The 22,113-nt window shown below is 52.2% G+C and overlaps 1 protein-coding gene across 1 annotated transcript in view; it reads right to left on the minus strand.

Moving 5' to 3' along the window:
- The window catches only part of LOC122380405, a 44,712-nt gene extending 28,933 nt beyond the window's left edge, over positions 1 to 15,779 (minus strand). Inside the window, exon 1 of the mRNA XM_043363557.1 lies at positions 15,657 to 15,779. The gene's annotated coding sequence lies outside the window, so the exon portion shown is untranslated. The remainder of the gene's footprint in view (positions 1 to 15,656) is intronic.
- Between the last annotated feature and the right edge of the window lie 6,334 nt (positions 15,780 to 22,113).

A 22,113-nucleotide genomic window follows, 5' to 3' on the forward strand; every position in this document is an offset into this window, starting at 1 on the left:
GTCAGTGAATACCCCGCGGCGTTTGCAACTCTCAGCCACACTGCACCTCGTGCCAGCAAATCATCTCAGTGACCCTCTTTCCTTCCACTTTTTGCCCATGGCAGGTTTATGTTCTAGCATTGCCGGTCGCAACTCCGTCGGAACAGGCGGAATAACAGAAACCAGGTTGCTTTCGAATGACAGCGATTTGCATTTGACTATTGCCGCCAGCCCCGGCCACCCATCTGGCTGGTAACAAACCTGGGCGGGCCCCGCCGGGGGCTGTCAGTTCTCTGAGGAAGGGTGCGACCGTTCCGAGAACGGCTCGATCCTCTTTCTCCGGCAATAATTACAGACGGCGTCATTAGCCGGTGCTAAACCGATTCGTCTTGGCCATGATGGCGGGGCTGAGCGGCCCGTCAGAGACAGCCAGCCGGTCAGGTGGACGGACGGAGGGGCGGGCGGACGGACAGACGGACGGACGGACGGGCGGACGGACGGACGGACGGACGGACGGACGGATGGACGGACGGACAGACGGAGAGCGCGTCATAACGAGGGTCTCACGGTGAACAGCCGTGGATGGAAGGGAGGGGGCCACCGGCGACACAGGCCTGTTGTCGGCTGTCAGCGTCCGTGGCGAACGATTGGCGCTCGGAACTCCACCATCGTGTCTCTGGCCTTGTCTCAGGGCCCCATACTGCTGCCATCCGGACCGCCACCCTTGTAACAGCCCTCCTCTCAGGCCATAAAAGGATCGCCGCCGCATACCAGAGTATCTATGACGCCTCTAGACGGCCTCAAAGCCCCCGAGGTGAGATTTATACGCCTGTCCGTGTGTATCCCGTTCCCAGGTGGAACGCTACATTTGGAGAAACATCGATGAAGCCAGTCACGTCTCACACTTGTTCTACCAGGGCGGAACATAATTGGTCGCGCCGCGTTGGGCGCCGACACTGCGGCCACACGTCTGATCTTACCGGTGCGGACAACGGAACACATGTTGGCGACTCGTACGTCTCTCTGCGGCGGGTGTCCGATCTGCCAGTTCGTGTCTCGCTGACTCCGACTCACGTCTAGCACAGTCACCAGAGAACTGCAGGACTGTCACCGGCCGTGCGCCGCGCGCTGCGCCGTGCCGCCCCCTGACCCTGTGACGTCGGCCCAGGGTCAGCAGTCACCCGTGACCCGGCCGGTTCGCCCCTGACGCCCTCGGAGGACCAGCCGCCAGCAGGAAGCGAGTGCTGATCACTGAGGCGGAGAGCGCGGACCACAGTCATCTGATGATTCAGGCCAGAAGCGGATGCTGGACACCGTGACCTTCCTCAGATGGCTGAGCACCGGTGCAAATGAACCCGACCCTCGAGCATCACACGAGTCCTCTTGTAAAAGGTCAAATCGCCATCGCAAGGCATACATTCGGAGATTTTTTCAGCACTTCCCTAAGCTATAAACACAGTTTCAACTTCACTTTCTCATTTTGCAACTGGCCGTATCTAATGACTTGTTTCGAATCGGATCAAGATCTAGGAAGATCTGGGAAGAATCTGAAGAATTTCACAACCGCGTGAATTTTCTCGCGAAGTTAGCAGTGACATCATATATGTCACCTGCACTGCAGATAAGATAGTCGGTTAAGAATAGCACGAGAAATAAATACGGGGAGTGTGTGCCCACTGACCAGTAATGCTAGTAATACCTCAACTCGGGTAATTCAACTGGCATTTGGTGATTAGGCGACTGAATTCCTGTGTAAGTTTGACTGTGGACACTTAAAACAGTTGCATGTGAAAATGTTCGGCTCAATAAAAATAACAGAGTTTTGAGGACGCATGTAATGGCAGACATACACGCCATTCATCACTCATCAATTCATCATTCATCATTTTGTATGTAACAACTGGCTTCAGACGTATTAGCCGTTGCAACATCTGTCCCGTCCCGTTTCTTTTCTCCCTATTACGGGTCGCCGATGGTGTCCTTGGACGGCGGCCCCTACCGCCATGTCTGGCGCTGCTCTCGTGCGCGGGCTCACCACAGGACCGCTGCCGGCGCCGTCTGTGTGTCTGTGTGTCTGTGTATCAGTCGGTCGGCCCGTTGTGTGGGCGGATATCGTGACCGTCGCCGATACCACTCCCCCGATCGGTCCCTCAACATGGCTCCGACCGCAGCCCGGTGCGCCGCGCTGTATCGTATCATCCAGGCCGGCCCCTCAAACGGAGCAGATCTGCGCGGTGTGCTGGGCCGGTCGGAACTATGCCACACGACCGACACGTGCCTCTCGGCGCGATCGGACCGTCCATGTTTAGATGTCACTCGGGACCGTGTTTGGATGACAGTGCACAGCACCGATTAGTTAACGGTATGTGAGCCGCTTGTCAGGCGAGGCGCCCGCTTTGGGAGACGGTGACGGCTATTCGGGAGGCAGGGCACGCTTGGTCGGTGTCTAAGATAGGGCGACGGGTGAGTTGAAAGGCAATTAGTATCAGATTGACGCACAGAACCAGTTCTGGTCAGCCGCCTTGTTCTGTTCGTACTTAATTAGTCATCATTTTTATGTGGCAAAGATTAGACCTTTTAAAAGTCGATTAGTGTCTTGCTCCAGTATGCAAATGAAGACACGTCATTGATGCGCCTTAGCGACTTTTATAAGAATATGCTTCACTTCCTTGCTGGTCGGTGTTTGCATCGGACTAACGGGAAGGTAGGGCAGAACACGGTATTTCTGGTTTGGAAAGAGCCAAGGAAAAAGTTTGAAGGACGAAGTTTATCCTGTGTCTAAGGAAATGTGCTTGCGTGATTTCGTATTAATTCTCGCCAGCTTAATTTCTTATTTGCTGTCATTTTTTGCAACGGTGGTTTTAAATGCTGTTAACCGGTACCTGTTGTTATTCTATTTTTCATTACTCCCATTATCGTCATTCAATGGACTTAGTGTGAATTTAAACATGAGTAATAACCATTCCAAACAAAACAAATTGAGCTCGCTTTATTGTTTATTCGCGCACTGTCTTAACCCTATTCCTGGCGGGCTCCGCCGGGACAAGAAACTGGCGGGGGGGGGGCCGATTCGCCCCCCCCCTGAGATCTCGAGAACGAAGCAAGATAGCGACAAGCGGTAAACGGCATCGGATACGCACGGTCAAGATCTACAATTTTTACTAAGGTCATTTTCAGGTCAGGTCAAAGATGACGTCACAGGGGTCGAAAAAGTCAAAATGGCGGCGCTAGATATGGAGAGAGTTTTTCTCGAATAACTTTCGAATTAGTCAAGATAGGAACAAACTAAGGGCATCATCGTGATCCTCTCGTCAATCCGCATCGAATGATATATATGTTGACCTCGAAAGGTCAAGGTCAAAGGTTGACCTCAGGTCACGTGACCTCGAGGTCATCATGTATATCATTCGATGCGTCTTGACAAGCTGAACACAATGAGACCATCCACGCGTCTGTATCTTGTTCCTGTACGGAGTTATTGGCCAAAAACCTTTGGTGACCTTTGATGACGTCACATGACCTCACAGCTGCCCAACAGCAAAACAGACCTCAAGGTAGTGAAGGTTGATCGTATATGAAGTCATGTATGGTATATGGGGCCATTCCGACCCGTTTTAGTGGTAAAAACAGGGAGTTGATTTTTCCCCCATTGACTTATACCTAATGGGGAGGTCGCGAAACTGACCTGACCTTAGGTCACCGATATCAAAATTCCGAGATATACAAATTGCACATACTGGTACCCTAACTAAAGCCTGAAGAGAAGAAATTGATCGGTCAAAAACTCTAGCTCTGGCGTGATTGCAAACTTTTCTGAGGTAGGGTCACCAAACCGCCTCTGGTGACCTGACCTGAGGTCAGATCAACTCAAAATTTTCAGACATGTTGCGTAGAAGCCTTATAGGAAAAGTCAGAAAATTTGAGCTTCCTAGCTCAACGCGTTTGCGAGAAATAACCAAAAAACCTCAGGGGGGGCTCCTGAGGCCCCCCCCCCCCGCCAGGAATAGGGTTAAATATGTCCATCAGCGAATTAGATTGACAGCGCACTTTAGCAGTCCGTTGGTGATCGCAAGCAGCGGATTATTTCATCCTAAATGTATAACCCTCCGAGCTGCAAAAGAAGACCCGGATTATGAAACCCATCTGGGTGTGCCCCCCCCCCCCCCCCCGAGGGAAAAACTCAACCACAGCTATGCGCGGTGGCGGCATCGACACATCGCCCTTGCCACTGGCTGCAAGGTTTGCCACTTTTGGTGAGAACAGTTTCTGGCTCTCCTCCAGCGAGTCCTTGCCGCCCGGCGGTGGCTGAGATTCCTGTGTCGCCCTGCCATGAAGTGTGTGACACGGGGTCCAGCGGCCCGCCACATTCCTTCGCAATGAGCATCAGCTATTTGGCGGCTGATGTGGACGATATCAAAGTTGCCGTCGGCAAAGATAAACATGTTACTGGCGATGACGGACGTCCAATGTCACTACGCTTTGCCACCACTGATGCAGAATAGTTGAAATGTCAGAATTTCAGGATTTGTCGGCTCGCTGAATTCGTTGAAGCTTAGCGCTGTGTGATATATGGGTTGAGCTATTTTCGGACTGACCAGTCGCGGTGTTTCACGGAGCGGTGGGCAGCCGGTCATGTTTTTGAAGGGTCTTTATGTGATGTCATTACGAAGCGTACCAGGTGCCCGCCTCAATTCGGGTAGCCGTCGGTGTTATGGGGTACGAGAGCTTGTAGCAATTTCGTTCCATTATTCATAGCGGTAGGCACGGGTCATTCTAGCAGAATTTGCATCTCCGCTACACGATGGCATACAGAAGGAGGAACGAGGACATGCCTTGGCCAGTTGGCGGTAGCCCTGAGAAATGTCTACAAGATTGGGTGACAGGATGTGCTTGGCAAAGCGACATGAGACTAAGCCTTTAGTTTTCACAGGCCAAACCAATAACCTCGGCAAACAGTGAATATGTCATCCATTCTGTGATGCACGTGGTTGTCAAAAGCAACGATGAATCTCGCATGCTTTTCATCTGGGTATATGTATTTGGGAGCATTTTTAGAGCTTCGTTGTGGCTAACAGACTCTACACCAAAAAAAAAGAAAAATATATTCAAGTAGCAGTGTGTCTGTGTCTCGTTCTTTTTAAGTTAAGATACAAATCCCACCCATGCAGCTCACAGTTAATTAAGTCGCATCCATATTGTACCGTTATGTCGGGGGGAGGAAGGGGGGCTGTCTGATGCGGCCGGTGAGCGCTCGGCCGTGGGCACTGGGACCGCCCCTGGGCGTCATCGACACACCGTAACAGCTCGGCGGGCGCGGGCCGACAGGAAAAGGAAGCCGCGGCCACCGGCTCCAGGGCAGGTGGTGCCAACTGAACCGTTGCACTTCCCTTCCCACGGCGGCGCCGGCGGCGGCGGCGGCGGCGGGGGCAGATGAGGTCACTGGCAGGACCAGCACCTGCCGTTCTCGGCGCGCCGTCAACAGCCAACGGTCCGCAGAGCTCGCCGCAGAGAGGGGAGCAGCCGCCGGCGCACCGGCCGGCAGCGCGCCGCCAGTGTCAGTGACCTGATGGGATCGGAGCCGCGTGGAGTCGCCCCGGGCTCCCGCGCTCACCGGAGAAGCGTACCGAACTCTGCCGACCAACGGCCGCCAGACAGACAGACAGACAGACAGACGGACGGTCCGGGCGGCCGCCCGCCCGCCACTCTCAGGGTCACCGCCTGCCAGGGCCAAGGGTATTCGGTCACCGGTCCCAAAGAGGTGAACGCGGATGCTGAGGCACGACAGACAACCGCTAGGCGCTAGAAGAAGAAAAAAACGGGGGAAATCACCAAAAGTAGTTGGTGTGAAAAGGTTTGCAACTTTTTGAAAGGGTAAACAACTTGAAGGCAACTTACCAGGCTGCTGCTTTGTAGCGAGAAATAGGTGCATAGCGAATAGATAAGAATGAATTACGAAAGTCCAACCCATTAGACAGAGAATTATCATTAGGAATCAATCCACAAAAGCAGTACCTATAGCTAGCTGTCAACATCACAAGTGCCGCGAATACCGTCTTAAGGAGCTAGTTTGCACATTCGGATCTCATATGTCATTTTTGAAGAATGCATAAACGAAGTGGCATCTTCACGGGTGCAGCTTTGCAAAGTTCTTCATGCTACTTTCGAAACACATAAGTAAATTGCAACAACACATTCTTGCAGTATCCCCAAAGCAGTTACATATACCCACAAATAATACCCACCCGAATATGCGACAGACGCCTACTAACTTATTCCATCTGAGATCTCGTCCTTCGGTATGTCACTCCCATAGGGCCGTAAAAGTGTGCACGGCACGTGTAATGGCATACACGTGCTGCAATCAGTCACCAAATCGACACGTGGTCGTGCGCTGGGGAGGGCGCGTCGCCGTCAGATACGCCGTGTGACGGCTCGCCGCCTGCCCGACGGCAGCGGTTGATGCCGACAGACGCGGCGGCACATCTCAAAGAACGAAAGTGGAGGCGCGAGAGTCCGGCGGCCGGCGCCAGCGGTAAAAAGTGAAACTAGCGGCGCCGCGGGCGGCGGCGGCGGCGCGGCTCGCGCGGGCGCTGACCGTTAGGGCGGCCTTGGCGGCGGCGGCACCGCCCAAGAGCCGCCATCCGAGGGCGTCTGTCCGATCCCAGTCGACCGGACGCCACGCCGGAAACAGGGCAGACCGGGTGCACGCAGCCCGGGACGCACCAGCCGGCGGCACTGTACCGCACCGCGCCTCCGGGCAGGCCAAAGACCGCGTTGCTAGCCGGCTGGGCGACGGCGCGGGGGGAGGGGCTTCATGAGAGCTGTGACGTGTGGTCGCGAGGGCCGCCGCCGGGTGCTGCTGCTCGGTGCAATGACCCCGCTGCTCCCCGGCTACCCCGGCGTGCCGGTCCCCTCGCTGAGCTGCCCCGCCACGGCAGAGGCCTCGCTCTCCGCTGCACTGGTGGGACAGCGGGCGCCGCGGTCGAGTCGAAGGCAGGTGGTTCCAGGAACGTGATGATATTTTGCTGGGAGCGGCAGCGGGAGAATTTCAATTTTTCTTGGTATTAGTTTTGGAGAATAGTTAGATAACGTCAAATCGTTTTGAATGGGTTTTAATGAGTACATTTTTCAACGGAACAATAAATAAGCACATTAAAGATGGATGATGGTGAAATGTCTCCGATAATGGCCCATTTGATGGCTGAAACGAGTGGCGCACCTCGCCAGCATGTCGCCGAGATCCTGACCGCAACCAGTAGATCTACCATAGTTCGTGTGAAGTAGCGATTCTGCGGTAAATGGTAGCTGCATAGGTGTCAAAAAGCAAGACAATGTTCCAGATGAAAATACAAATTTAATATGTGATGATACGCCATTCAACCTCGCGGTTTTCCTAATCGGCTATCATTCTTAAGCGGTGACATCAGAAACAAGGAGCATTAGAGCTTCTTAATTCCACACGGCAAAACGGCTTATGATATTTTGTTTGTTACTATCACTGCCGCGATCAGCCAATGCTTAGTGAGGATAGACCGTGACGTCGGAAAACACTACGTTACTATGGTGACTAGTGATAAGACGCTTATATGGCGAATCCGCTGAATACACTCGGAGAGAGAACCGCACCCCTAAACGTGTCCCACAAACGCCGATTGGGATATTTTATAGCCCGATAAGCAGATAGGTATTCGATGCATAGCGCCATTATTAATGTCCAGAATCGCTAATTGTTTCAAAAACAGCCTCTAAACACATCGGATGTACAGAACTAGTTGCGCTTAGGACACTTGGTTTGGGGTTTAATGGTGCATGCATGTTCTCGACGTACAAGATTGTTGCAGCAGGTTCTCAGCTGCGCAAGGCTGATGCAACAACGCACCTTCGGGAAATGTCGCATTTAGGTACTGATTATATAACGCCATATATATCCACAAAGAACTAAACATGCCATGTTTGTCGTAATTACACGGATTTTTTGTAAGTGCTTCTCTGGCAAGCAGCTAAACAGCTCAGATAAGAAATCTTTAAGACATTAAATTGTCAAACAAATGCCAAAAAGCCAAAACTTGTAATGCCGCTAACAACCATTGGCACACTGATTTCTATATTGTCTGAGCAAAGTATGATCAAATAACGAGAACATTTCGTCTCTAATTTGAACAAAATGAAAGGTTCATTCAGCTCGTCGTTCCATACAGATACACATCCGTTCCATATACGAATGAATCCAACAGGGCTATATCAGCCCCTTTAGTCAGTAACACGGGTAGCCGGAATGGCAGAGCTGATGCAGCCGTTTGCAAAGTGTGCACAAGTGCACGTGGCCTGCAGGCGCCTGTACTCGCGTTCTAGAGCCAGAGCAACAAATGCCAGTGCACCATAGCCGGACAGTTCGCTGTGCGGAGTGGTGTACCGTAGGGTCGCTGCACTGGACCCCTGTTTTTTGTCACGGTGCGCACCAGAGGGGCCCAGAGCCAGGCGCGCAACCATTTCCGTGCCAGTGACAATCAGGAGGCCCCGATGAATGAGCGAATGAATGCAGCCCATTGAGGGCTTGATTATCGTGACGAGCCAGTGCACGCCCTGCAGCTGCAACGGCAGCCAGACGGCGGCTGCAATTCAGTTGAGGCGGCGTCGCCCTCAATTGGGGCCCTTTTTAGATGCCGCTCATGCTAGTGCTGCCAGCCGGGGCGATGGCGTCGTTTCCAAGACATCCACGTCATGGCAACTGTTCGGGATCAACAGTGTTGACCTCTGTGTCAAACTTGTGACCCCTGTGCCGAACTCCTAAAAGGACTGTCGGATTGCACGATTTCTGAGATGCGGGAGTGACCCCAACCAGGCACGCGCCGCTTACCCATCTCCCAATGTATCGCCGTAACGCTAAGCCAGATCAATGCGATAGTTTAGAGGCGCGCAAAGGAGATAAGGCGTCTCCATGTTCAACATACCGCCCCAGAAGATCTGCTCGTATGGTCTGCGACCGCTAATGCCAATGAGATTAGGCGGCCGATTAAATGCATCATATGGCGAAGACAGATCTCTCTGAATTTCTGATCCGCTTGCATAATTAGAACACCGTTGGGATGTAACACGCCAAAACTGAAAAACAATGCAGTAAACATGTGCAATAGCGTTTCTTCCTTGTGTGCGGTAACAATACTTTGAAAACAGTCCATGCACCGGCAGACTTTTAGGTGCCATGGGAAAACACTAAAAGTGGTTTATATCGATCTACTGAAAACACTTCCCTACAAATGGAGTAAACAGCCCATATATGCAATATGCCTATCTAATTCATTCATGCTTCCATTGAAGTCCAAGCATTTCATGCACATTAACTTCTTGAGCCAGCCTGAAGTGCAACTCAAAAGGCTAGCAAAGCCAAACAGCACCTAATCTATATTCTGAGAACATACAACTTCATTTTATTGCCAACAATATTCAAATGCTGTGAATCGGAAAAAGTGCGGGTACTGGTCTCATGACTTCATGTGTCCGCCGAAGCCGGTACAGCGGGGAGCCAATGCACCATTAAAAGTGGCGGACCGTTTCCTTAGTTACACCATGGAGTGGAGTTGGACCCCACCGTATGCACCAGCTGGTTGGAGGGGTGTTGTGCTCACTGGCGCGCGGTTCGCACGAACACCACACAGACAAACGCTGCCCCAGCGGCGCTCGAGTTTCGCGAACGGCGGCCGAGCCAGATCGTCGGGTATACCAGGTAGATTGTGTGATATCAGCTCGGGCCACCTCATTGCGGTCTGCCACTATTGGAAATCGGGCCAGGGAGCACACAATCCGCCGCGGGACGCAGCGTTCGGCGAACGCCGTTGTTTGACATTGCATCAGTAAACCGGAGTTTGCACTGTATAGGCTCGATACCCCTTAACAAACATCAGGATATGTCTAATGAATCACATTTTCCTCGCGGTTTGGTTTACAGTTAATTTATATTGCAGTCGTATTCTGGTTGATCAATAAAACTGCACCGAGCTAACAAGTGATAAGGCGCAATTATAATAGATCTTTACAACCTTAAGGACATGCGTTTCTTGATAAATTTACGAGTCATTAAGCGGCGATTAGTGTCTGTTGAATTCACAATGAGCACTGTGATACAGCGGCTCGGACCTCTGACCAGGAAAGTACCTGACGATGTGACAGTGACACACATAACGCCGATCAACTCACCGACTCGATAGCTCGGCAATCACCCTCTCCGAGAGATGGGGCCACTTTTACGACCGTCGACCAGAAGAGCTCGCCGCTTTTGGCAGATGTCGAAGGCCATTAGCCGTATGAATATTCTCCCGGCGTGCGCATTGCATCAGCACGAAACCGGTCGTTTCGGCGCACCCGGCTACCTTCATTTGTTATTCGTCAGACTTGAGGCCGCGCTCGGCTCTGCTGCGGTAAAATCACGCGGGTCACTGACGGCACAAGGTCATCCGCGACTAACGGCAATTCATGGAGCTGTATACCGCCACTTGGCGACGCGACAAGGTCGATTGGAGCTAACGGCATGGCTTCGATCACAATAGACGATAGGTAGGCAGATGCTACACACATCGTGTGTGCTTGAAGAAGAAACTTGCACGTCTGACTTGCGACTGACTGCTGTCGCGCTCCCAATGGCGGCAACTCAAAATCCGGAGGCGCGTCAAGGCCAACCCGTCCGAGAGATTTGGCAAACGCCTCCTCGTTTGATGAACTTGGAGAGGGAGCCATCCCTTGTCGGTGCATCCAACCGACACGGCTGAAGAAGGTAGCGTTTCGGGTGCATTTTGGCGTCACTGTTCGTTTATTCACCGACACGTTTGCACATTGCAAATCGTGATTGGACATTTGTGTTCTGCCACGGCACCCCAGCATGTAGCTCACGTGTTCGGCAATTTTATTCTCCTGCAGCGGATTGTTTTCATCCAGCTCGGCAACGGTGAAAACAGGGCGAAGCCAGCCATTCAGCGCTGAAGGAAAAGCCTCACGAGCTTCGACTAAGTAGGGACAACTTTGGGGCTAATTGGAAAACCCGTTCAGGCTTCAGACGTTCATAAAATGTTCCATGTCATAAGACAATACGTGCCTTCGTTCTTATCTGGCGAGCTGGAGATGGTTATCTCATATGTGAGATGAGCGAAGTTGTCTGGCAAATTCTTGCCAAAAGTATTTTATATTCGTAAGCCATGGAATTTCCTTGAGATAACACACCCTTTTCATGATCAAAACAGTCCGGGTTTCTTGCTAGCAAATATCCCTGACTGATAAATGCATTAAGAGAGTGGCTTTTAACATTTATTTAAAAGCGCAATGACGAAATCTCATTTGAATTTCGCCGACTTACGAATGTGCTGTTGTCCAGAATTTCTTAACCCACATAAGGAATCATTCGTGCGGGCCGCATTTCGCACGCTGCATAATAACCGGTACTGCATCGGCATTAAATAAAAACTTTGCATCGAAACGAATTTCCCCCACACCAAACCGTTCATGTTATGCGGTCTTCTAATCGCAAAGATTTGGTAAGACCGGTCGGGTAGCGTAGGTGTTTCAAAAATCCATTATCTAACAAACCGTCCACCGATTGGCAGACACGGTAATGATCCCGGATTGACATCGACCAATGTGATTAGGCGCCTAACAGGATTTGGCCATTTTTGCACAGTTGTGACGCACCTGGATCCGTTAAAACGCCGCTGGATCATCAGGCCGGGACAGGTGCAGTGTAATGACGACGCATCAACGCATATCGTCGGCTTCCGAATCGGATTAGCTGGCCAGGGAGCTTCATGGTCTTCATTTTGAAAGTCGTGTACGGTCATTGATCACCGTTTAAACTAATTGGTGCTTTTTATTTTATTAGAAATAACTACCTATATGTCGAGAAATAGGCAGCATTTGGGCCTTTCAGTATCTGTTGTCTACAACTGAAGCTACTTATGCAAGGCCTATTTGGAGTTGCAATTGAACCAAAGTTAAACACTGATTTTAGAAAGCAGGCAGGAGGTCTCACATTACATTCATACTCGAAAACCACTTTATCTTCGCCTTCTAGTTCACAATTGGTTATTTCCCGAGCTACCGGAAATCGAGAAGCAACCAACCGTCGCCTACCACTGTCGGACTCGTTCAAAGCAAACAGTTTGCGCACTCAAACATCCGGATGAGCTGCAGAGGGTAGGATTTCCCGCCCTTCATGACGCGCTCCTGCAATGGAAATTCCTCACCCTCCCATCGCCATGCTGTGGCTCAACGAATGCAAACGTATACAGCGAGAGCTCGGTCCGGCCTGGCCTACCCATCTGAATCGCAATGTTCCCCGGGCTGTATCCGCCTCCTACCGAGTCGCGATCGCGGCGGCTCCTCGTGTTGCTGTCCGTGACGCGGCGATGGCGTCATCAATGATGATCGGATCTCTGGCCCGGGACCGGCGGCGGAACGACGGCCGTCGCTGGCACACGACAGACGAGTGACAGCTGTCGATAGGTGACGACCCGCGGAGGGACCCGACCTGACAGCCAGCCGTCTGGGCGGAGTGAGCGGGCCCGTCTGCAGGATCCTCGAGGGGTGGGAGGTATAGGAGGCCCGGCCGACGGCCACTGCAGACGGAGTGGGATTGGAGAGCAAACCCCGAGGGCCCCCGGCTTATCTTACTACGAGGAACCGTAACGGTGCCGGTTACCCATCGATTGTGCAATAACCAGCCGCTAGTCACGCTCTCCAATTTCGTGACATGTAGCCAATTAATGAAGGCACGAGTGTATACAAATAGGGACATCTTGGAACCATATTGCAGTTTACAAACACACGTTCTATTGCAGCAATCTATCATTTTTCATGACGAGCCTCCCTCAGAGCATTTGCTAAGACAGATTATCTCATAGTTATCAAAGCCGGATACAGCAAGCAATACCGAATGGAAAATGACTTGTATTTATACGGGAAACACTTTACATAAACAACGGTCTGCCCACTAAATCTCGTTATCTAGTCAGTCACTCTTATCGGCTGTCTCGGCCTTCGCCAAATCGTACTCGAACATCGTATATCATGCAAATCTCGGCTTTATCAAGATGTCCCGCAGCCTTCGGAGGTCACAGCGGACAGCTGACCGCTTTTCTTGTTCTCCTGAGACGCGCCCCAACGGCGCATGGTACGGGCCGTCATGTCTGTCTGTCTGTCTGAAGCCTGTCTGTCTGTCTGTCTGTCTGACTCGTCATAGAGACTGGGCTTGCCGCTGTCGGGCCGTCGAGTGTGACATATCGACAGCGAAGGAAGAGTTAGGCTGACGAGACGGCGTGGCTTCCACTTCATGGGATTCACCGATTCACCGGCGCTTTCAACAGTGATGTGGGACAGTCCAACTGAACCGATCGAAGGACCAACTGGCCCAACTGGAGGACCAAGCACACCTACCGAAGGACCAGACAGACCGACTGGTCGCGAGCGGGCAGACCAGAGTTAGTCTGGATTGGGCCGAGCCTCTGCCACTGTTGCACGCCACAAGCCTCTCAGAATGCCGGACAAGCAAATCTCGCAGCCTGGCGCCGCTAATACGGGAGTTCTGACGGTGGCCGCGCGGCGCGTCACGACCGGCTGGTGGCGACTGGTACGCCGCGGCGGCGGTGCTGAGCCGTCTTAGAGTGACGCTGCCTCAGACGGAGGTGTCTGGGTGGTCATCGGGGAGGGCGGGGTGGCGTGGTGACAACAGCCGAGGGTCGCGTCCTTTGGTTACGGACGGCGCCGTGTATGGGCATGGACAGACCGGTCGCACCGGCAGTTCTTAGGGAAGCTTGCGATTTACGGTCAGGAAGGAAGAATGACATGTGTGAAATAACTGCACCGTGATCGGACCGTTGGAAGGACAGTGACGAATGGCACGATAGGCTAGCAGGCGGTGCTCTTTTCAGAGATCCTTTCGACGAATGGCCTTCATATGGATATTTGACTGCCCAAAGAAGTGAATATGGCGACGTTAGGGATGTGAATAGGTGGCTTTTATAATAATGACACGTGATTTTACGGTGCCGATAGCCAGTGGCGGATCCAGGGGGGGGGGGCAAAATGGGCATTTGCCCCCCCCCCCAAACGGCATAATTTTAACATTACGCCTATGGACCAGGCATGGAAAGAATCGATAAATTGTTATGGTTTGCCCCCCCCCCCCCAAACTCTGCGCTGGATCCGCCTCTGCCGATAGCGCCCACTCTAATAAATATTTAGCCACCTCATAGTTACAAGAATATAGGTACTAGGATGGTTACAAAGTAGTGAACACGCTTTATGTCGGGAAAACAGTCTAAAAAAAAAGACTAAGCACAGGATGTAGCTTCTGGCTGGGGACTGCAGGTCGGATAAAGCGACCGTCAGCTCAGGAGCCGCCGTCCGCGGCTGAAATTCCAGTTGCCCAATTCCAGTCTGGCAGATGAGCTGCCAGGATGTAAATTTATTCCTCACCCGGATACACGACCGAGGCCCCGCCGGCGGCGTGCACAGTTAATCTCAGTAACTGACACGCCAATACCCTCAACAACACGATAGCTGGGGCGTGCCCAGAGACGGGCTATCGTCGCCGTCGTTGCCGACGCCATGTCACTGAGAGCTGCGCCGTTAGCTGCTCCACCTCCCAATATCAGGAGACAGTTCGATGATAACACGGGGGGCGTGCTCGTGCACCGTGCTCAGTGTGGGGGGGGGGCGTACCCAGGAGTCCGTACTCCCGAGGTCGTGCGCACGGAATTCGCACTCATCGGGGCCATGCTCGTGATTCGTGAGGTCCTGCGCAAGTGCTCATTGCTATTGGGGCAGTGCTCACGAGGTCCCCATGCTCGAGACCAAGACCTGATGCTGTGCCAACCCACAAGGTCTCTCGGCGCCGCCCCCGGGCTACTCTTCAGACACAGCGGTGGGATCCCCTCAGCAGAAACCAACGTCATCATCAGGTCTCCCCACTCCCGGGGCGTTCCCCGAATCGACATCGTCTGGTGACGTAGTACCGTGCTGCACAGTCGGCAAACTATGACGTGGCCGCGCGTCCAAAGGTCGCAGGGGTAATCAGCGGTGGCCGCAAATGGCATTATCCGGCGACGACTAACGGTTGGTCTTCCCACTGTCGTCCCTTCCCAAATGACACTATTTTTGTTATCGTTTAATCCTCTTCATCAGACAGCGGCTCGTTTTGTTCCCTCCCTGGTTATGTTCGTTAGGTTCGGTCTCCCATAGTTGCTAATAGAGTCCCGCGTAAGTGGCAATTACTGTGCTCAGCACCTGCCGCATCGGATGTGAAAACAAAAGAGCCAATCATGTGAGTCGCCGCGGACCGGGGGCCCAACAGAAATAGTTGAACGAATCTACCGCGAGAGAACGGAGAGCCTGTTGAGGAAGGCCACCGCTTTGAAGGCCGATGTGGTCTGAAGAGTTGTGCACAGACGATTGGGATTCGTGCACTTTGGTGCAAGCCTGCATGCACCGAGATGTGGCGACTTGATCACTTCGAGCTTATCGCGCCACGTGGAGAGCATTGTTCTGCCCATCAGTCCGCAGGAGTCTCACTCCCGCTCCTCCTAACCATCGACGAATTGTGCCGATGATGGAACGGCCCGACCTACTCATCGTCTCATCACACACGCACACACACATACGCCTCCCGCACACCAGGTGCCGGTGGCTGGACTCACCTGAGGGTAAGCCGGTGCTGAGGTGGGGTGTCTGGCGCGGTGCGGCGCGGCGCTGAGCTGGCGGTGCTGTCGGGAGCTGGTGAGGGCACGTCCGACCTCGTACGGCTGTGGCGGCTGACTGGCCTCCGCGGTCGGGCGACGCGTCCTGCCGCCCTCTGCCGCCGCCGGCGCCCCCTCCCTGCCGTCTCCCCTCCCCCTCCCCCCAGCAGCGGTCATGTGACTCCGCCCCTCTCTCACGGAGGGGTGGCAGCGCCAGTCTGTCTGAAGCTCAATGAGGGGGGGGGGGTCAGTGTGTGCAGCAGTTGCAGACGTTTTCTCGGACTTGGTCTGAGGACGACTGCGAGGTCAAACACTGCCGTCGGAAGAGATAAGTTTGGGTGTGTCTGCACCAAAAAGGAAAGGAAAGGTTTATAATACATTCAAAAGCTTCCGGGAACTGAGGTTTGAATTTCGTGTTATGGTGAGCGTCTTCGAACTCGACTATGAATAGTCTAATACACATTTGTCAACGGTAACTATGTAGTATATATTCCAGTAGGTATAGGAATTAGTAGTTATAGTAGTTATTCCCAGGGGCGGATCCAGGAAAACTCCAAGGGGAGGGTCATGAATCGAAGTGGTGCCCCTACCTATACCCAAAATTAAAAACTCAACGGATTTCGTCCACTTAATTTTGGTGGTGCCCCCATTTTCAGTTTTTTTATTTTTTTATTTTTAGTCAGTATCTTAACTCTTACCCACAACCACATTTACCAATTGTAAGCAAGTATATATGAATGTGCTATGTGTATACATATATGTTGTGGACGCTGAGTAGTGAGTACTTACCAGGAACGTTATCAGGTAAGCGAATCGTTGTCAGTCCGACGAACTTGACCCTGGCGTCTAAAGGGTCTGTCCTTGACACTTCAGGCTTGTCAGGGGCACCAAAGTCCTTCCAGGGACACCACAAACCTGTCAGGGGCACCTACGGCCTTGTAGGGGCGCCACAGGCCCGCCAGGAAGCAGGGGCACCACAGGCCTGCCAGGAAGCAGGGGCACCACAGGTCTAGCAAGTATACACGACAGGCCTGTCAGGGGCACAACGGGCCTGTTGGGCCCATGAGCACCCCTAGGGGCAGGGGCACCACAGTCCTTCCAGGGGCACCGCAGGCCTGTGAGGGGCACCAGCGGCCTAGCAGGGGCACCAGTCAACACAGGCCTGCCAGGGGGCACCACAGACCTGCCAGGGGCACCAGAGGCCTGTCAGGAGCATCACCGACCTCGCAGGGGTAACTTGGGCCTGTCAGGGGCACCACGGGCCTGTCGAGAGGCACTTCAGGCTTTTCAGGGGCACCATAGTCCTCTCCGGGCGCAGGGGTAGCAGGGGCACCAGAGGCCTGCCAGGGGCACTACAGGCCTAGCAAGGGCACCACTGTTCTATCAGGGGCACCACGAGCCTGTCATAGCCAGGCATCTCAGGCTTGTCAAGGCCCAGGGGCACCACAGGTCTGTGAGGGGCACCAGCGACCTAGCAGGGGCACCAGTCAACACAGGTCTGCCAGGGGCGCCACAGACCTGCCAGGGGCACCACAGACCTGCCAGGGGCACCAGAGGCCTGCCAGGGGCACCACAGGCCTAACAAGGGCACCACGGGCCTGTCAGGGGCACCTCAGGCTTGTCAGGGCCCAGGGACACCACAGTCCTTCCAAGGGCACCGCAAGCCTGTCAGGGGCACCAGAGGCCTGCCAGGGGCACCACAGTCCTTCCAGGGGCATTACAAGCCTGTCAGGGGCACCAGAGGCCTAGCAAGGGCACCACAGGCCTGCCATGGACACCACAGGCCTGCCAGAGGCACCACCGGCCTTGCAGGGGCGCCTCAGGCCTGTCAGGGGCACCACGTGCCTGCCGGGGACACTTCAGGCTTGTCAGGGGCGTTACAGTCCTGTCAGGGCCCAGGGGCACCAGGCCCGTGGTGTCCCTGCTAGGCCTGTGGTGCCCCTGGCGGTCCTGTGGTGCCCCTGTCAGGACTGTGATACCCCTGATAGGCCGGTGGTGCCCCTGGCAGGTTTTTGGGCCCCCGGGCCTCAAGGGGGGGCCATGACCCATGTGACCCCCCCTTGGATCCGCCCCTGGTTATTCCATCGTCATCCAACATCCTTGCCATGAACATTTCTTAAAGGCTGAGTGTAATTTATTTGTTCTTCTAAATGCAGCACTGAGCGATGATCATTGATATTTGATATCAATAGTAGTTAGATTTAGTCTCAGTATTTCACACAACTATCTATAAGTCGCGTCGAGTAAGCAAGGCACCGATGAACAAGTCAGGCACAGTTGAAGTTGAAGTTGTGCCGCATGCTTATATGAAGCAGTTACCGCGGGACCACGTAAATAATTTTACGTAAGTCTCCAGTTCGTCTCTCAGTTATCCCGCGCCCCACTGGGGGGGGGGCTATTTATAGCCCCCCCTCCCGTTTTTCTGCAATAACTTCCAAACCGCTTGACGTATCGACGCCAAACTTTCAGTACCTTCGGCTGCATCAATTTGACACCTTGTGTCAAAATTTGAACTTCGTAGCTACCATAGGTCGGCCGGAAATGACGTCAGAGTGACGTCATGTTCGTCCGATTTCGACGCAAAACATTGAACCACGGCAATCGCTCCCAAGAGCTCAGTTTTTAAGCTAGATCCAATTTCTTTGCATGAAAGGACTCAGAATTGACCGCGCTATCAAACTGCTATCTCGGATTTTCAAAATTTTGAAAATTTCGAAATTTTTATATAATAATATTCAAAATTTATATTTTTATATTTTTTTCAAAAAGTTTTTGACTTTTCGAAAAAACCGGAATATATGTGACAGAACGCATGATTATGACTAACTCTAGCAAGTTTTAGCTAAATATCTTCAAAAATGGCCAAGTTATACGCATTATTGCAAAAAAATTCACAATTATTAATTTTTCAAATCACTTTTTCAGTACGTATTTGACATCGTACACCAATATAAATGGCACCATCGTGTTCCTGAGCTCAAACTGCATCCAATAGACACCTTTTTTGTTGAAAAATTTTAACTTCAAAATTTGACCTTTTTTGACCTGCAAGTGACCTGACCTAAGCTAAAATCGACTCAAAATGACCTCGAATGACACAGACGACATCAAATTCGAAATGTATGGCCTAAATGGACCATAAAACATGTGTCACGTGACCGACGCATGATATAATATTTTCGTGACCTGTGATGACCTGACCCTGACCTGAAAATCAAAGTACAACTTTGGTACCCTCAAGGTATCTAGAGCATCTGTTCACGAGTGTGGAAACCAAAAATGAGCCTGATCTGACTTGTAAGACGGCGGCCAGAGCCCAAAATGTGAACAAGCCAAAGTGCTAATAATTTTTACTTTGACCTGACCTGTGACGTCATCGGTGACCTCGAGGTCAATGAAATTAGGTTTCGCTCGACAGTTTTTCCGGGGCTATCAGACGCCGTTTGAATTTTGACGATCGGCCCAGTAGTTTCGGAGTTAGGAGGGGGGGCTATGAATAGCCCCCCCCCCCAGTAGGGCGTGTTATACACAGACCCCAGTGGGGCGCGGGTTATGCAGTTATCAAGCCCACGACGGATGGTGTGACGCACGCGGTGACAGGTCACTGCGGGACTTGTGTCGGCAATGCGACAGTATGCTGTACCCATGGTCTCTGTCTATAGGCGACATTACACTGTCAGTGTCACGATGACACAGTTGGTGACACTTCTCTGCAATGCCCGGCCACACCCGAGCTGCGGCGGAAAGCTGGTCACTCCAGCGGAAGTGGACCGCCTCGTCCCATACGCGGCGCCCTTCGATGTGGTGGATGGCTCACATGCAACGCTGGTATGCTCCAAAGCTTTGGAGAAGATAATCCGAAATGAATTGTGAGTTGATCGGGTGAGGTGTTTGCGAGTGAGTCAAGCTGTAAGAAACTGAGCGAGCTACCTTTCGATGAAAAGTGATAATACCTTTGACCGTTTGAAATGCAAGCTATCGCAGATATTTGGAACATTGCCAAAAATGGAGCGAAAGTTTGTTGCACGATTCTCAGAACAAAATTGATGATTATGCAATTCTTAAAAAAACGCATTAGCTTCTGAGTGGTTATACGAATCAAACACGGATACAAATTCTGATTGAAAATGTGATAAAACGTTTATCGTGATTTGCCCAGAATTTAGCTTTAAAGCCATCGATTAAAAAATGCCTATAATTTTACTGCTAAACGATAGTCATAGGCAAAGCCAGTGGACAACTGCCATCTGACAGTTCCATGCGCTATAAAACGTTCTTTTAGAATGTCCAATTTTAGAGCCTCACGATTGAAATACACTGCCGATTGCAGCGAAGAGCCGAATTCCTGTTATATCGCCAAGCCTTCTCTGGAACGCGACAGTGACCGCGCTGTTCTTTGACTTTCGGCATGTTCCGAAGGGCGAACATAATGCGATCAACCGCGTACATCGGTAACGTTTTGGCTACATGACGCCATGCGGACGCGATAGGTGTTCGGACGGACCTTTTGGCCGTGCATGAATAAATGCATTGTGTGCAGAGGCCGAACAATGTGCCAGATACCAGACCGTCCAACGGCGAGCAGATTTTTCAAACCGTTATGAATGCATTGCTGCGCGAACTGGGCACATTTTTCTGAATTCAGGCTGATATGTTTCAAGAACACGTGCTTCTCCGCGGTGTAAAGCCGAGCTGATGTTTCCCGAAGCCATTCACAAAGAGGAGAATCTATTCTGGGGTAGAATTCATTATTTCTCTACCACGTCTTGAACAAACGCAAGATGATAGTGACACATGCATACATTGTATGACCGCGATGCACATTGAGACGTTGACATGTGCAAATCCTTTTCGGCTGGCAGTCAAGGTGGAGTCGGTTACCGCCGTGCCCAGTTGCCGGCTGTCCCTGGCTGTTGCAGGCACCTCGGTGCGACACCAGGTAACGGCACTTGACACGCCGTTAGGCTGACCCGCGCTGACTGTAGGTATATCTGGCAAATGACGTCATAAGAGGACACTGATGACGTCATTAGCGGACACTGATGAGACGGGCCGCCGGGGATGAGGGTGACCGTCTCGGGTGGCTGTCCGCAGCCTGTCCTGTCCGTCCGTGCTGATTACGATACCAACACGCGGTGGTATGGCCTCCACCGCCCCGACGACGTCTGGAAGGAGCGTTCAATACCGAATCACCCTCCCTCCTCAACGTGTGTCCTCTGTGTTGCCATACAGACGACAGAAGGGTGGAGTACCCGTCGTGTCAACCCGGTGTCGGCCATGGCGGTACGATTTGGACACATTCAGGGTGGGCTGCCGGGTAATCGACACGCTCCCGCTTACTAACGGTGACACCCAGTGACATGATTTATTTGGCGGCTTGTTATCCTGCGCCTGGAGTTGCCATTGGCAACAGTCAGACCTGGCCCGTTCAAGTCCCATCCAAGCTGCAGACGGCCAGGGGAGGGGGACGAATGGCTGATATGGCATTAAATAGATATAATTTGTAGGATAAATCAGGTTTCCTGAAGTTGACGTCCGTATGCGATTCGTTGAATCTATGGATTAGTATTTTGGGAGGTTGATTGGTCCGCTTTTACAAATTTGATGCAGAAGAAGTGCAGCAGCCAATAGTGTTCCTTCCGTAGTCGCTGCGCATTCACCGCTTTGAATACTTTGTATCGATGAATGACGTCAGTTACGCAATAAACGTAACAGACACACAATCCTTGCACCTTTAGCATCAAATGGTTTATCACGAAGTTGAGCCCATTGCTCACAAATCATCACAAGCTCCTGGGAATATACCTACTGCAGTGCAACGAAACACGTACCACTCCGTCGTTCACCAAACTAGAGCAAACCCCCGCATCACGGTCGCCGGTTTGGTGGAGCCCTGATCGTGATTTCCTCCTCTACTGTTTTTTCAGTGAGAAAACACGCCGCATCGCACCAAACACTCCGGGTCGGGAGAAGAACCACGACCAAAGGGAAGCCCCGCATCTCCCACTGGCCCAGAGAATCCGGCACAACGGACCGGGCTAAAAAAAAATCTGCCAAAAATGCCGCGGCCGAAAACGTCCCCAGGGGCGCACACGGATATGCTCTTGGCGGATGTGAGACACATGATTTCCGTATGTCACGATTTACGCTCCGATGAGACGACAGTCGGCACTCCTTCATTTCCGTATACAGATAGATGCACGGAACTGTACTGAGTGCCACTGTGCAGCTTGTAACGGTGCTCTAACTTTTTACTGATAAGTAAATCGGGGAACTGAAGAAGGGGATGCCCGTTGCAGCAGCAGCTATAAAAATTAAAATACACCGATGGCTGGTACTTACTACTAAGCAAAACAAACACAAACCCACCCAGCCAAATTCACAAAATCACACTCATTCTCCCTGGGCTGAGAAGCCA

This window comes from Amphibalanus amphitrite, unplaced genomic scaffold, assembly GCF_019059575.1.
Source record: "Amphibalanus amphitrite isolate SeventyFive unplaced genomic scaffold, NRLGWU_Aamphi_draft 000097F_arrow, whole genome shotgun sequence".
In the NCBI taxonomy this organism is placed as follows: domain Eukaryota; kingdom Metazoa; phylum Arthropoda; class Thecostraca; order Balanomorpha; family Balanidae; genus Amphibalanus; species Amphibalanus amphitrite.